Below are 12,050 nucleotides of genomic sequence, written 5' to 3' on the forward strand. Positions count from 1 at the left end.
GCACCCTTGGCCACACTCCCCCTCTTCGATCTAGCCAGCACGTCATCCCTGATCAGGCTTTCCCTGGTTAGCTCCCCCGGCACTGCCCTACCTAAGTTAGCACCCCGACCACTCTCTCCTACGGCCCCAGCCAGCACCACGATCACTCTCCTTCCTTTTTCCAAGCTCTCACTATACAATAACAAAAACATTCTCTACATGGAAGCAAACCTCATTAGCACTTCTTCTTGGCAAACTGTCTTTCAGACCAAATATAGTTTGATAAGGGGTGTTAAATTGTAGCCAACAAATTTTGACCATTTTTTGTCGTTCCAACTCATTTGAAAATAATTTTGTGGAGTTAAAATTAATAATTTAATGAACCGTGACCCATGGTTTTTAATCATGTTTAGTCGTTCCGACCTATTGGCAAATACTTTCACAGAGGCTAAAATTCACAATTTGATGAATTATAATTGATGATTTTTGATAATTTTTAGGTGTTTTGAGCCATTTGGCAAGTAATTGTATACTATGAAGGTTGAAATTCACGATTCATGAGCTATAATCCATGATTTTGGTCATTCTAATTATTTTTACCCATTGATAAATAGTTTCATAGAGTCTAAAATTCACAACTTCATGAACTATAACCCATGAGGTTTGGCTACTTTTAGCCGTTTTGATCCATTGACAAATAATTTCATGGTAAAATTTACGATTTTCTGAGTTATAATTCATGATTTGTGGCAGTTTCATTCGTTATGAGCCATTAGCAAATAAAGAGATCAATTTTCATGATTTCATGAGCTATAATTCATTATGTTTGACCCATTTTAGTTGTTCCAAATTAGTGGGAAATAATTTCATGAAGACCAAAGTTTATGATTTTATGAGCTACAACCTACGATTTCTGGGTATTTTTAGTCATTTTGAACCATTAATAAATAATTTCACTAAGGCTAAAATTCACAATTTCAGGAGATATATATAACATATTTCTTGTCATTTTTAATCACTCCGACCCATGATATATACTTCACAGTAGCCAAAATTTAGGATTTCATGAGATATAACCTACAATTTTGACCATTTTTAGTCATTCTAAGCGATTGATAAATAATTTCACGTAGGCAAAAATTAATAATTTTATGAGCTATAACGTATGATTTGTGACCATTTTTAGTCATTCATAGCCATTAGAAAACAATTTCACAGAAGACAAAATTCACATTTCATGAAATGTAACCCATGATTTTTGCTATTTTCATCATTTCGATCAATTGAAAAATAATTTAATGGATTTCAAAATTTAGGATTTCATGAGCAATAACACATGATTTTTGCCCATTTTTAGTCATTCCGATCGATTGACAAATAATTTTACGAAGCCCTAAATTCATGATTTCATAAAATATGACTCATAATTTCTGGCCATTTTCAATCATTTCTATCTATTGACAAATAGGTTTTTAGAGTCTAAAGTTCACAATTTAACGAGCTATAACTCATAATTTCTGGACAGTTTTAGTCGATTCCACTTGTAAGAAAATAATTTCGTCGAGTCCAAAGTTTAGGATTTCATGAGTTGTAACACATGATTTTTAGCCATTTTTAATTATTTTGATTGATTGATAAATAATTTCGCAAAGCCCTAAATTCATAATTTCATGAGCTATGAGTTATAATTTATACCCATTTTGAGTTATTTCCTTCGACTAGCTAGCAAATAATTTTTTGGAGTCTAAAATTCATAATTTTGTGAGCTATAACTCATGATTTTTATCATTTTTAGTCTATTCTACTTATAAGAAAATAATTTCACAGAATATAAAATTTAGGATTTCATGAGCTATAACTGATTTGTGTTAAGTTTTAGTTATTTCTGCCCATTGGAAACTTGTTTCATGGAGCTCATTTCATGAGCCATTACTCACAATTGTTTTCTTTTTTAATCATTCTAATCCATTAGAAAATAACTTCGCAGAGGCCAAACTCATAATTTCATGAGCTATAACGCATGATTTCTAGCCATTTTAGTTGTTCTGATCTATCAGCAGATATTTCACAGAGGCCAATGCATGATTTCTGGCCATTTTACCTGTTCTGAGCTATCAGCAATTATTTCACAAAGGCCAAAATTAATGATTCTAAAACTATGGCAAAATTTTATTTTTCTACCCATTAGAAAGTAATTTAATAAAGTACAATTTTTATGATTTCGTAAGCTATAATTCGTGATTTTTTAGTTATTTTTAGTCATTCGGACCCAACATAAAATAATTTCGCAAAGACCCAAATTTATAATTTCATGAGTTATAACTGATAGTTTTTAGCCATTATTAGTCACTTTTATCTATTAGCAAAAAATTTAAATATGCAAAAGTTCATGATTTCATGAGCTATAATCCATTGGTTTTGACCATTTTAGTCATTTCTATCTATTGGTAAATAATTTTACAGAGTCTAAAATTTAGGATTTCATGAGCTAAAGAACATGATTTTTGGCCATTTTTAGTTATTTCTACTCAATAGAAATTAATTTTGTAGATTTTAAAAATTGCGATTTCATGAGTTATAACCCATGATTTTTTTTCATTTTAGTCGTTTAGACCCATGACATATAATTTTTGCAAGAACCAATATTTAGGATTTTATGAGCTATAACCTACAATTTTTTACTATTTTTAGTCATTTTGAGCCATTGGCAAATAATTTCACGTAGGAAAAATTTATGATTTTATCAGCTATAACCACGATTTGTGGCCATTTTAGTGGTTTTGGCCCATTGAAAAATTATTTCGCGTAGACCATAATTCATGATGTTATAACCCATAATATTTTGCCATTTTAATTATTCCTCCCCATAGGCTAATAATTTTGCGAAGCCCAAAATTCATGTTTTCATGAGCTATAACACATGATCTGTTGACATTTTTAGTCATTTCTACCAATTAGAAAATAATTTCATAGTGTCCAAAATTCAATATTTTATGTATAATAACCCATGAGTTTTAGCCATTTTTAGATGTCCTGGCTTGCTTGAAAAAACTTTTGTAGAGTCCACAACTGAAAATTTTACAGTTTATAACTCATATTTTTTGACTATTTTAGTCATTGAGCCTAAAGTTCAAGATTTCATGAGCAATAATACATACTTAGTAGCCATTATTTTTGTTTCCTTCCCATTGATAAATAATCTCGTTGTGTTCAAAATTCATGATTTTATGAGCGGTAATTCATAATTTTTGGTTATTTTTAGTTATTATGACTCATGGAAAATAATTTTGAAGCGATCAAAATTGAAATATCATGAGCTATAACCTATAAGTTGAGGAACTTTTCAGATATTCGGAGTCATTAGCAAATAATTTCATAAAAGCTAAAAATTATAATTTCATGAGATATAATCTATGATTTATGGCCATGTTTTTTTTGCTCTGATCCATTAGTAAATAATTTCATGGAGGCCAAAGTTTTTATTTCATGATCTGCAACCCCATGATTTGTAACCATTTTTTACCATTTTGAGCCATTGATAAATAATTTTTTAATTGCCACTATTTAGGATACCATGACATATAATCCACTATATTTGGCAATTTTTATTTATTTTTACTAATAAAAAATAATTTGATGAAGTCCAGGATTTTTTTACCATATTCAATCATCCCAATCTGTTGACAAATAATTTCATGAAGTCTAAAATTCATAAATGTACGAGCTATGACTCATTGGCTAGTTTTGCAAAGTCTAAAATTTAGATGTTCATGAGTTATAACCCATAATGAAAATAATTCCACAAAGTTTAAAATTTATATTTCATGAGCTATAATCTGCAACTTTTGATCATTTTTAATCATTCTGGCCCACCAAAAATTAATTTTATGGTAGCCAAAATTTACAATTTTGTGAGTTGTAACCCACTAACAATTATGAGTTATTATCAAATAATTGCATGGAGTCCAAATTTTATAATTTCATAAGATATAACCCATGATTTTTTGACCATTCTTAGTCATTTTGACTCATCGAGAAATAATCTTATGAATGCCAAAATTTATGATTTTATGAACTATAACTCACAATTTTTGACTTTAATCATTTTAAGCCATTGGCTAATAATTTTGCAGCCTCCAAAATTTACAATTTCAAGAGCCATAACTCACGATATTTGGACACACACACACACACACACACACATACATATAGTCCTTTCTGCTCATTGACAAATAATTTTCTGGAGTCTAAATTTCTGGATTTCATGAGCTATAAGCCATCATTAGTGGACATTTTTTGTTGTTTCTACCCATTGAAAAATATTTCTATGGAGTTCAAAATTTACAAATTTATGAGCTATAAACCATAATCTGTGGATATTCTCAGTCATTCCTCGTCATTAACAAATAATTTCACGGAATGCAAAATTCATGATTTCATGAGTTATAACCTCAGTTTTGGTCATTTTTAATTATTTCTTCCTGCAAATAACTTCGAAGAGTCTAAGATTTAGGATTTCATAAGATATAACTCACAATTTATGGCCATTTTTTGCCGTTCTTACCCATTGGCTCGTAAATTTACCGTGGCTAAAATTCAGAATTTCTAGACCTATAACCCATGATTTTTTACTGTTTTATCATTTTTATCCATTGACATATAAAGGCTAATGTTTAGGATTTCATTAGTTATGACTCATAATTTGCAGCCATTTTTAGTCGTTCTTATCATTAGAAAATATTTTCATGTAGTCTACAATTCATGAGTTCATGAGTTATAATCCTTAATTATTAGATATTTTTAGTCATTTCAACTTATTAGCAATTAATATTGTGAGGGCCAAAGTTTACGATTTTATGAGCTATAACCTGAAGTCTGGGGAATTTTATCCCGAAGTCTAAGTAGAGATAAGTCAGCATCTAACACACGTTGTCGGGTAGTCTATTCCCGTAAGAAAGACGAAGTCTACATATTCAATATCGTAGCACTAAAAAAGTTAACTCCGGGTAGTCTATTCCCGTAAGAAAGACGAAGTCTACATATTCAATATCGTAGCACTAAAAAAGTTAACTCTTTTAGCACAACGTTACACAGAAAGACGAAGTCTACATATTCAATATCGTAGCACTAAAAAAGTTAACTCTTTTAGCACAACGTTACACGCAGAACGGACTTAAATAATCTGCATGCTAGCCCGACTCAAACGGTAGTCGGTAAAAGCTCATCAAACCCGTTGATGACTGAGGTTTGCCAAAAATCCTATAAATACAAGAGTCATTGACGCACCAGCCTCATTAGTTGGTCTCATAAATTGAGCATCCAACAACCTCATGATAAGATCCATACATGCATATGAATCAGCTTTAATAGTTGGTCCTGCAGTCTCGACATTTGGGACCGTCATTCTCCAATACCTTAAGAGCTTAAACTGTGTATACTCTAGCAAACGTACGAGTATAAACCGTGTCAACACCGATCAATGCGAAACCCTAAGGTCAATGACGGTCAATGCGTAACCCTAGGTCAACGCTAGTCAACGCGTTGTGATAAAAAGTCAACATCGGGCGATCTGAAACCCTAAGGTCAACGTCGGTCAACGCATAACCCTAGGTCAACGCCAGTCAATGTGTTGCAATGAAAAATCAACGCCGTTCAACGTGTAGCCCTAAGTCAATTTATTGTGACAGAGATAGTCAGTTCAGAGTCAACTCGACGACACGAGCCAGAACCCATTCATCAAGTTCGATTCGAAACTTCGACAACGGCTAGACGATAAACGCAGCACCAGAAGAACTTCAGCTATTCATCAAAATAAACTAAAAATCAAAGGAGTCAAGAATCAAAGCTAGCTACAGGTCCTTTTACACCGACTGAAGGTTGGACCGATCACATCCAAAGTATTTCAGGCTCCTCTATAAAAAAAACGAGACTGAAACACTTTGGAGAGGGTATCTGTAGGCGTCTAAAAATACCTATAGGTTCCCGTACGTGGCTAGAGACAGAGAGAAGATGACGAACGTCACTATCCAAGTCACGGAAGCTTATTTGACGTCGACAAGTGCATGAAGTGAGTTGACGAACCGTGTGAAGCAACAAAACTTCAGAATAACCAAACACGAACTGATCAGGAGCTCCGCGTCGCTTACAAAAGGCGAAGCACCCCTCGTGTCTTGTCTACTTCACATGTGATTCAACCATGGATCTTATAGATCTCATCGTTAGCTTTCCGACGCATCTTGAACCACGTAATTCCGAGTTCGGACGATGAAGATACGGCAAAAACGGACAGAACACGCCAAATCAAGCTCAGGCCAAAGCTAAGACACCGATAGGTATATCGGCCAAAGCTTGGCCGAGACACCAAGAGGTGTCTGGGCCAAAGCTTGGCCGAGACACCACTTGGTGTCTCGGCCAAGGCTTGGCCGAGACACCCATAGGTGTCTCGGACCTTATAGAGCTATTTTGACTGTGATTCGCTTTGAATATGAAGAATCTCAAAAGATAAAAGTTGTAGAGCTCCTTGTTAGCTTTCTAACATATCTTTGATCAACTCATTCCGAGATTGTATGAGAGAGATAAAACCAAAATAACAAAGATAGTACAAACTGCCTCAGAATTCCGAGATAGTGTTGGTGTCTCGGAGAAGAATGGATATTTTGGCCATGATTTGATTCGAATATGAAAAATCTTAAAAGACAAAAGTTATAGATATCTTCGTCATCTTTTCAACGCATCTTGAATCATATTATTTGGAGGTCATATGAGAAAGTTAGAGCTAAAATATCCGGGACACCCACGAGTGTCTCGGCTTTGGCCGAGATACCAAGTGGTGTCTCGGCCATGCTTTGGCCGAGACACCAAGTGGTGTCTCGGCCAGGCCTTGGCCGAGACACCCACGGGTGTCTTAGAGCCAAAAACACTGTTTTTGGTTGTTGAGTGGTTTTTCGACCATTAACTAACTGGATTTGTTCCAACTGATCTGAACCTATCCAAGAACGTGATAAAGTGGTTATAACTGAAGATAAGAGTGAATCGATCGTTCTTATCCGAAAACAGGACTCCTGAAGCTTATAAATACAACCCTAGGGCCTTTATTTTTTAGAATCTGGAATTCTCGAGTGTTGGCAAAGCCCTGCTAGATGAAGGAGCACGAATTTCAGAAGGGAGAAGGATATCGGATCGAGTTCGTCGGCATAAAGAAGAGGAGCTCGTCGGATCTACACTTCTCGGTCCTTTACCTTGAGATTACCCCATTGCGGTGATCTCGAGAAGAGTGATTATCTCACTGTTACCGAGATAATTGTTTCGGCTTCCTGATTCCTTCGCGAATCAACGAAGCTCCGGATCTGATTTGATCGTTTGGTGGTCCCCGGATACTAATGTCCCCGTCACAGGCCAAGATCTCACGCAAGCAGCAGACGATAAACACCCGTTGCGCTGCTTGACGAAAGTTGTACTTTTTTTTGTTTTCATTGTGTAAATGTCTTATAAAAAGACTAATTTTTGCTTTCATTGTAATGTTTGAAGTTGTAATGAACACAGCAATGAGCAAATCAACTTTCTCCCCAAACAATATACTATACTTCATAACTACATCGCCATAGAAAATCCGGGGGATGAGTTGTTGCATGAGGACAATTTCATTAAAGAGGATGGTGATGAAATAGCTAATGAGGATGAAGAGAGTGTTGTTGACTTTACTCAAACTATGACACAAAAAGAGGAAAGAGATTCAAGAAATGAATGGAGAGAAAAGAGGGATCAAATTGCAATTGAAATGTGGGAAGATTATTGTAATAAATATCGTGGTGTTGACACAACCGAGATTGGGATATAATTAAGTTATATTTTTCATGTATTATTGTACTCGTTGATATATTGTTTACCATCATTATATATTGTTTACTATATAAAAAACGAAAATAATAAAATAACAATGACCTGTTGACTTTAGGGGGGAGCACGTTTTCTTGGGTTTTGGGGGTTAGAAGCATTTTGTATTATGGTCTTCAAATATTTTAATCTTTTGGGTTTTGGGGGCTCAGAGAACAGAATCTTTATTTTTGAGGGCAAAACACCTGTTGACAAAGTCTTGGGGGGGCACGTTTTCTTGGGTTTTGTTGGGGGTTGGAAGCATTTTCTCCTTTAAATTTTGGGGATTTTTTTACATTGTACTTTGTATTGTTCCAAGAATTGATAAACGAGGAACTAACGGCGTTAATTGGGCTTCATAACCGTTTGGTCTAACAAAACGTGGGTTCAGTCAGCCACAAATTTTGCTTCGGCTTTCCCGTGTAAGTGCTAAGTTCAGCAAACCAGTACTCGAGTCCTCCTCAAAAATTTTGAAACAATTACAATTAAGACAATTAATGGCCTAATCCTGCAACTAAAATGTTACTTAAAAGAATATATATATATATATCCTTGAATAGGGATATGTATGAATTACTAGATATGAAACGAAGAGCTCTACTTTTTCAGTGGCAGTTATTCATCATTTATAGAAGGAGGTCATAATTTTTGTCGTCTATCTAAACTAGGCTGGGCCACAACTCTATGACGCTATCTTACTACAGTCATGGGCCCGAAACAACGCCAATAAAGCTTTTCTCTGCATTCATGACCACGTGATCCTATCCTAAGCCACCCAGCAAAGGTTCATGTCGTTAGGGGTGGTAAATGATCGAATCGAATCGAATACTAAGTTGTTCATATTTGTATTTGTTTAAAATTATCGAATTCGAATGCGGACTCTATTATTCATATATCTAGTTTTTTGAATTTGAACTCGAATACTTGGTATTTGTAGTTTTTTGAATTTGAACTCGAATACTTGGTATTTGATAAATATTCATGAATATTCACGAATACTTATTGACTATCAAAGTATATTTATTTCGCTAAAGAGTTTAATTTTCAAATAGTATTAAAATTTATAAATTAAAATTATTTCTTTATAATATATGATGTATATATATTTAAATCAAAATTTTAATTAGAAAACAGATTTAAGATTATTTAAGTCTTAAAATCTATATATAAAACTTAAGTAGAAATGGTAAGTGGGTTAAAAATATGACATCATATGTGCAATAATACAAATAATAAACTGTGATCAAATTTTAAACGAATATTTAATAGACAAACGAATCGAATATACATCTGGTTAAATTCTATTCGTTAATAAACTCAAATACTAAAAAATATTTGTTTAGTGATAAATGAACTATCGAATCGAATATGACCGAATAGTTATTCAAACAATTATCGAACCATTTATTAATTATTTGGTTCATTTCCACCCCTACATGTCGTGTCGAAAATAATGTTACAAACTTACTTTAAAGAAGCTGAAAATAAAGTGGAATAAGGCTTTAAGCTCTCTAGTTTCCAAATTATGAAATTGTTCGCAATTAGACGAATATTTTTTTGGGCTGAGCATTAGCTTCTATTTGCGCCTGGTTCCGGTCCATTTGTCATCCGTATTCTCAGGACCAAAATCCTTTGGACAATTTAGTTAAACAAGAGTGAAAAATCGAACAATTTTTGTTTAACAAAGATTTTCTTTTTCTTTGTATAGAACAGCGTTTTCTTCGATTCAGCTTAATACCTGGAAAGCCCTTGAACTCCATCTCCAAAATTGTTAGGTTGGTATTGAAGAGAGATTGTCTATATTTGATGATCAGATATACATGATATATATACACAATTAGTAGCCCTCATACACAATCAGTAGTAGGCATATTAGGAGGCGGTTGAGGTGGCTAAGGCGGCTAGGAGGCGGCTGAGGAGGGCTAGGATATAGGGTGGCTGATATTATCTAGGGGGGTTTTTGTTTCTAGGCCTATTTGTTTACTTACTTTATCTTTAAACCCATCCATTATTAGTTGTATCTTTAAGCCCAATTCACTTTTTTGTATTTTTCTTTAAACCCAATTTCTAAAATACAATACTTTCAGCACTTGTATTTATACACAATCAAGGTAATAACCCTAAAATACCCCTTTCATTGGCCCCATATAAACCAGTTATCTCTCTCATCATTTACCCCTTTTCAACTCAGCCCTAAAGTAAAAAACGAAAGCATCTGCCGCCGATGCATTTCGCCGACCGACCGCCACTCGCCGGTGTCGCTTGTCGCCGCACCGCCGTGTCGACCCTCTGCGCGCCGCTGATGCCGTCCCAGTCATCGTCGCCGTCAATCTCGCCGTCAACCGGCCCCCGTCCCACATCGTGCGCCCAGCCGCCCGTCAACCTCGCTGTTGCCGTCGACCTCGCGGTGCCGTCGACCTCGCAGTTGCTCGGTCGCTGTCGCCCGTCGCTAAGTTTACATGCACAACTAGTATTTATTTTCCGAGGTTTTACCATAGGGTCATTGATTCTTCTGTTTTCTGAAGATTGATTTACAGAACTCGTATTAATTCGTTCAACTCTTGATGCAAAACAAAACAAAAAAAAAAATTATTTTGTTAGTACATAGATTCAACGGATAAATTGGGAAAGACTGACCCCTGTCTAGATAAACTGTCAAAAAGCACAGGATGTAATTGTTAATTCCTTTCTTCTCTAATTCTAGTATTCTCCCAAAACTACTATTTTCAGTCGCACGTCCACGGGAGGCGGAAACATCAACACCCGCGCCTACTAATCCAAACCAAGTACCGAGCCGGTCAGCACAATTAGACCAAAGAGAGCATCAAATTCCTACAACAAGAAACAACTCAGATACAGATGTAACCGAGAACAATCCTAATTTTCAGAAGAAATAGGTTTAAAATTCCATGCTCATGATTTCTACAAATTTTCTCTAACTTGAGTATTCTCACAAAGCTACTCATTTCAGATGTAGGAGCGAAGATGAAGAATGAAGTGGAGCTTTCATGTTCAACACATTGGATGAAGAAATTGCATCCACATGTGCAGTTAACAAGTTCAATTTCCACATGAACTAAACCTGTTGTTGAAGATATTTTTACGTGGTCCCTATTGTTATTCCTTTGAAATTGTACAAAATTAATGAAGTCATTTTATCTGCTCAAAAAGAAAGACTAAATTTCGGACCAGGTAGAGTTTTTTTTTCCTGGACATAGAGCTCGTATCGTTGCTCTATTTCTATCTGAAGTTATATTTTCCATAAGTGTAATGTTCATTGAACCACATATATTCAGTCTATTGTCCTTCTAATCTGCTTATATTTTAATTTCAGGATATCAACGTGACCTCAAGGCCAATTCCCGGATGCTAGATGCCAAATGTGATATCCAATATTTTTGTGTGTATAAATATATGTTTGGAAATTGATTTGTAAAGTATTTGTATAAATATATGTTTGTCAGTATGAATATATGTTTGTCAGTATGAAACCTGTGGGATTGCTGTTGGAATTGGTTATGTAAAGTCCACAATTCTGGGACATGCTGTATATAGTTTGTCAATTGTATTCTTCGGTTAAATTACAGGTGTTTTGTGGCTTCTCTGGTAGATCTGATGATAGATAGATTCTAGTCTATTTTCTTCGCATTACGAGCATTTTTTTTTGGTTGATGACAAGCTGAGGAGCTAAACATGATGTTTGCCAAGACTTGGATCATTGCATCCAATTTCTTCTCCCTCGATGGAGCATTGCATTATTTTGTTTTGTATAAATATATGTTTGGAAATACGTTTCAGGTTATAGCATGAAACCTGTAAGTATAGCATGAAACCTGTAAGTATAGCACGAAACCTATAAGTATAGCACGAAACTTGTAAGTATAGCACGAAACATGTAAGTATAATACGTTATCCTATAAGTATAGCACGTTATGAGGTGCATAATAAGCATTAGTTTTAGAAGATTTGTGTGCATCATAGCAAAATTTAGCTAAATGACCTTTACGACTGTAATTAGTGCACTTATAAATTTTGCTATGCATATGTGCATAGTGGGTGCGTGGTTTGGAAGAATTAGCACATGACTTTGCACATAAGTCCATAAGTTTCTTGTTATCTATAATGCATGTTTTCAATGTTGAATCTAAGGATGAAATGCGATCTTTTACATGATGCAACTCATCGTTATGCATACAAGT

General features: G+C 34.7%; 1 long non-coding RNA gene across 2 annotated transcripts in view; it reads left to right on the plus strand.

Moving 5' to 3' along the window:
• Positions 1 to 11,405, plus strand: part of LOC109820528 — a 12,371-nt gene extending 966 nt beyond the window's left edge. For both annotated transcript variants that reach the window (XR_002241890.1, XR_002241891.1), the window contains exons 2-4: positions 10,582 to 10,748; positions 10,823 to 11,043; positions 11,186 to 11,405. This is a non-coding gene — a long non-coding RNA (uncharacterized LOC109820528). The remainder of the gene's footprint in view (positions 1 to 10,581; positions 10,749 to 10,822; positions 11,044 to 11,185) is intronic.

Source organism: Asparagus officinalis, chromosome 8, assembly GCF_001876935.1.
Source record: "Asparagus officinalis chromosome 8, Aspof.V1, whole genome shotgun sequence".
Taxonomy (NCBI): Eukaryota; Viridiplantae; Streptophyta; class Magnoliopsida; order Asparagales; family Asparagaceae; genus Asparagus; species Asparagus officinalis.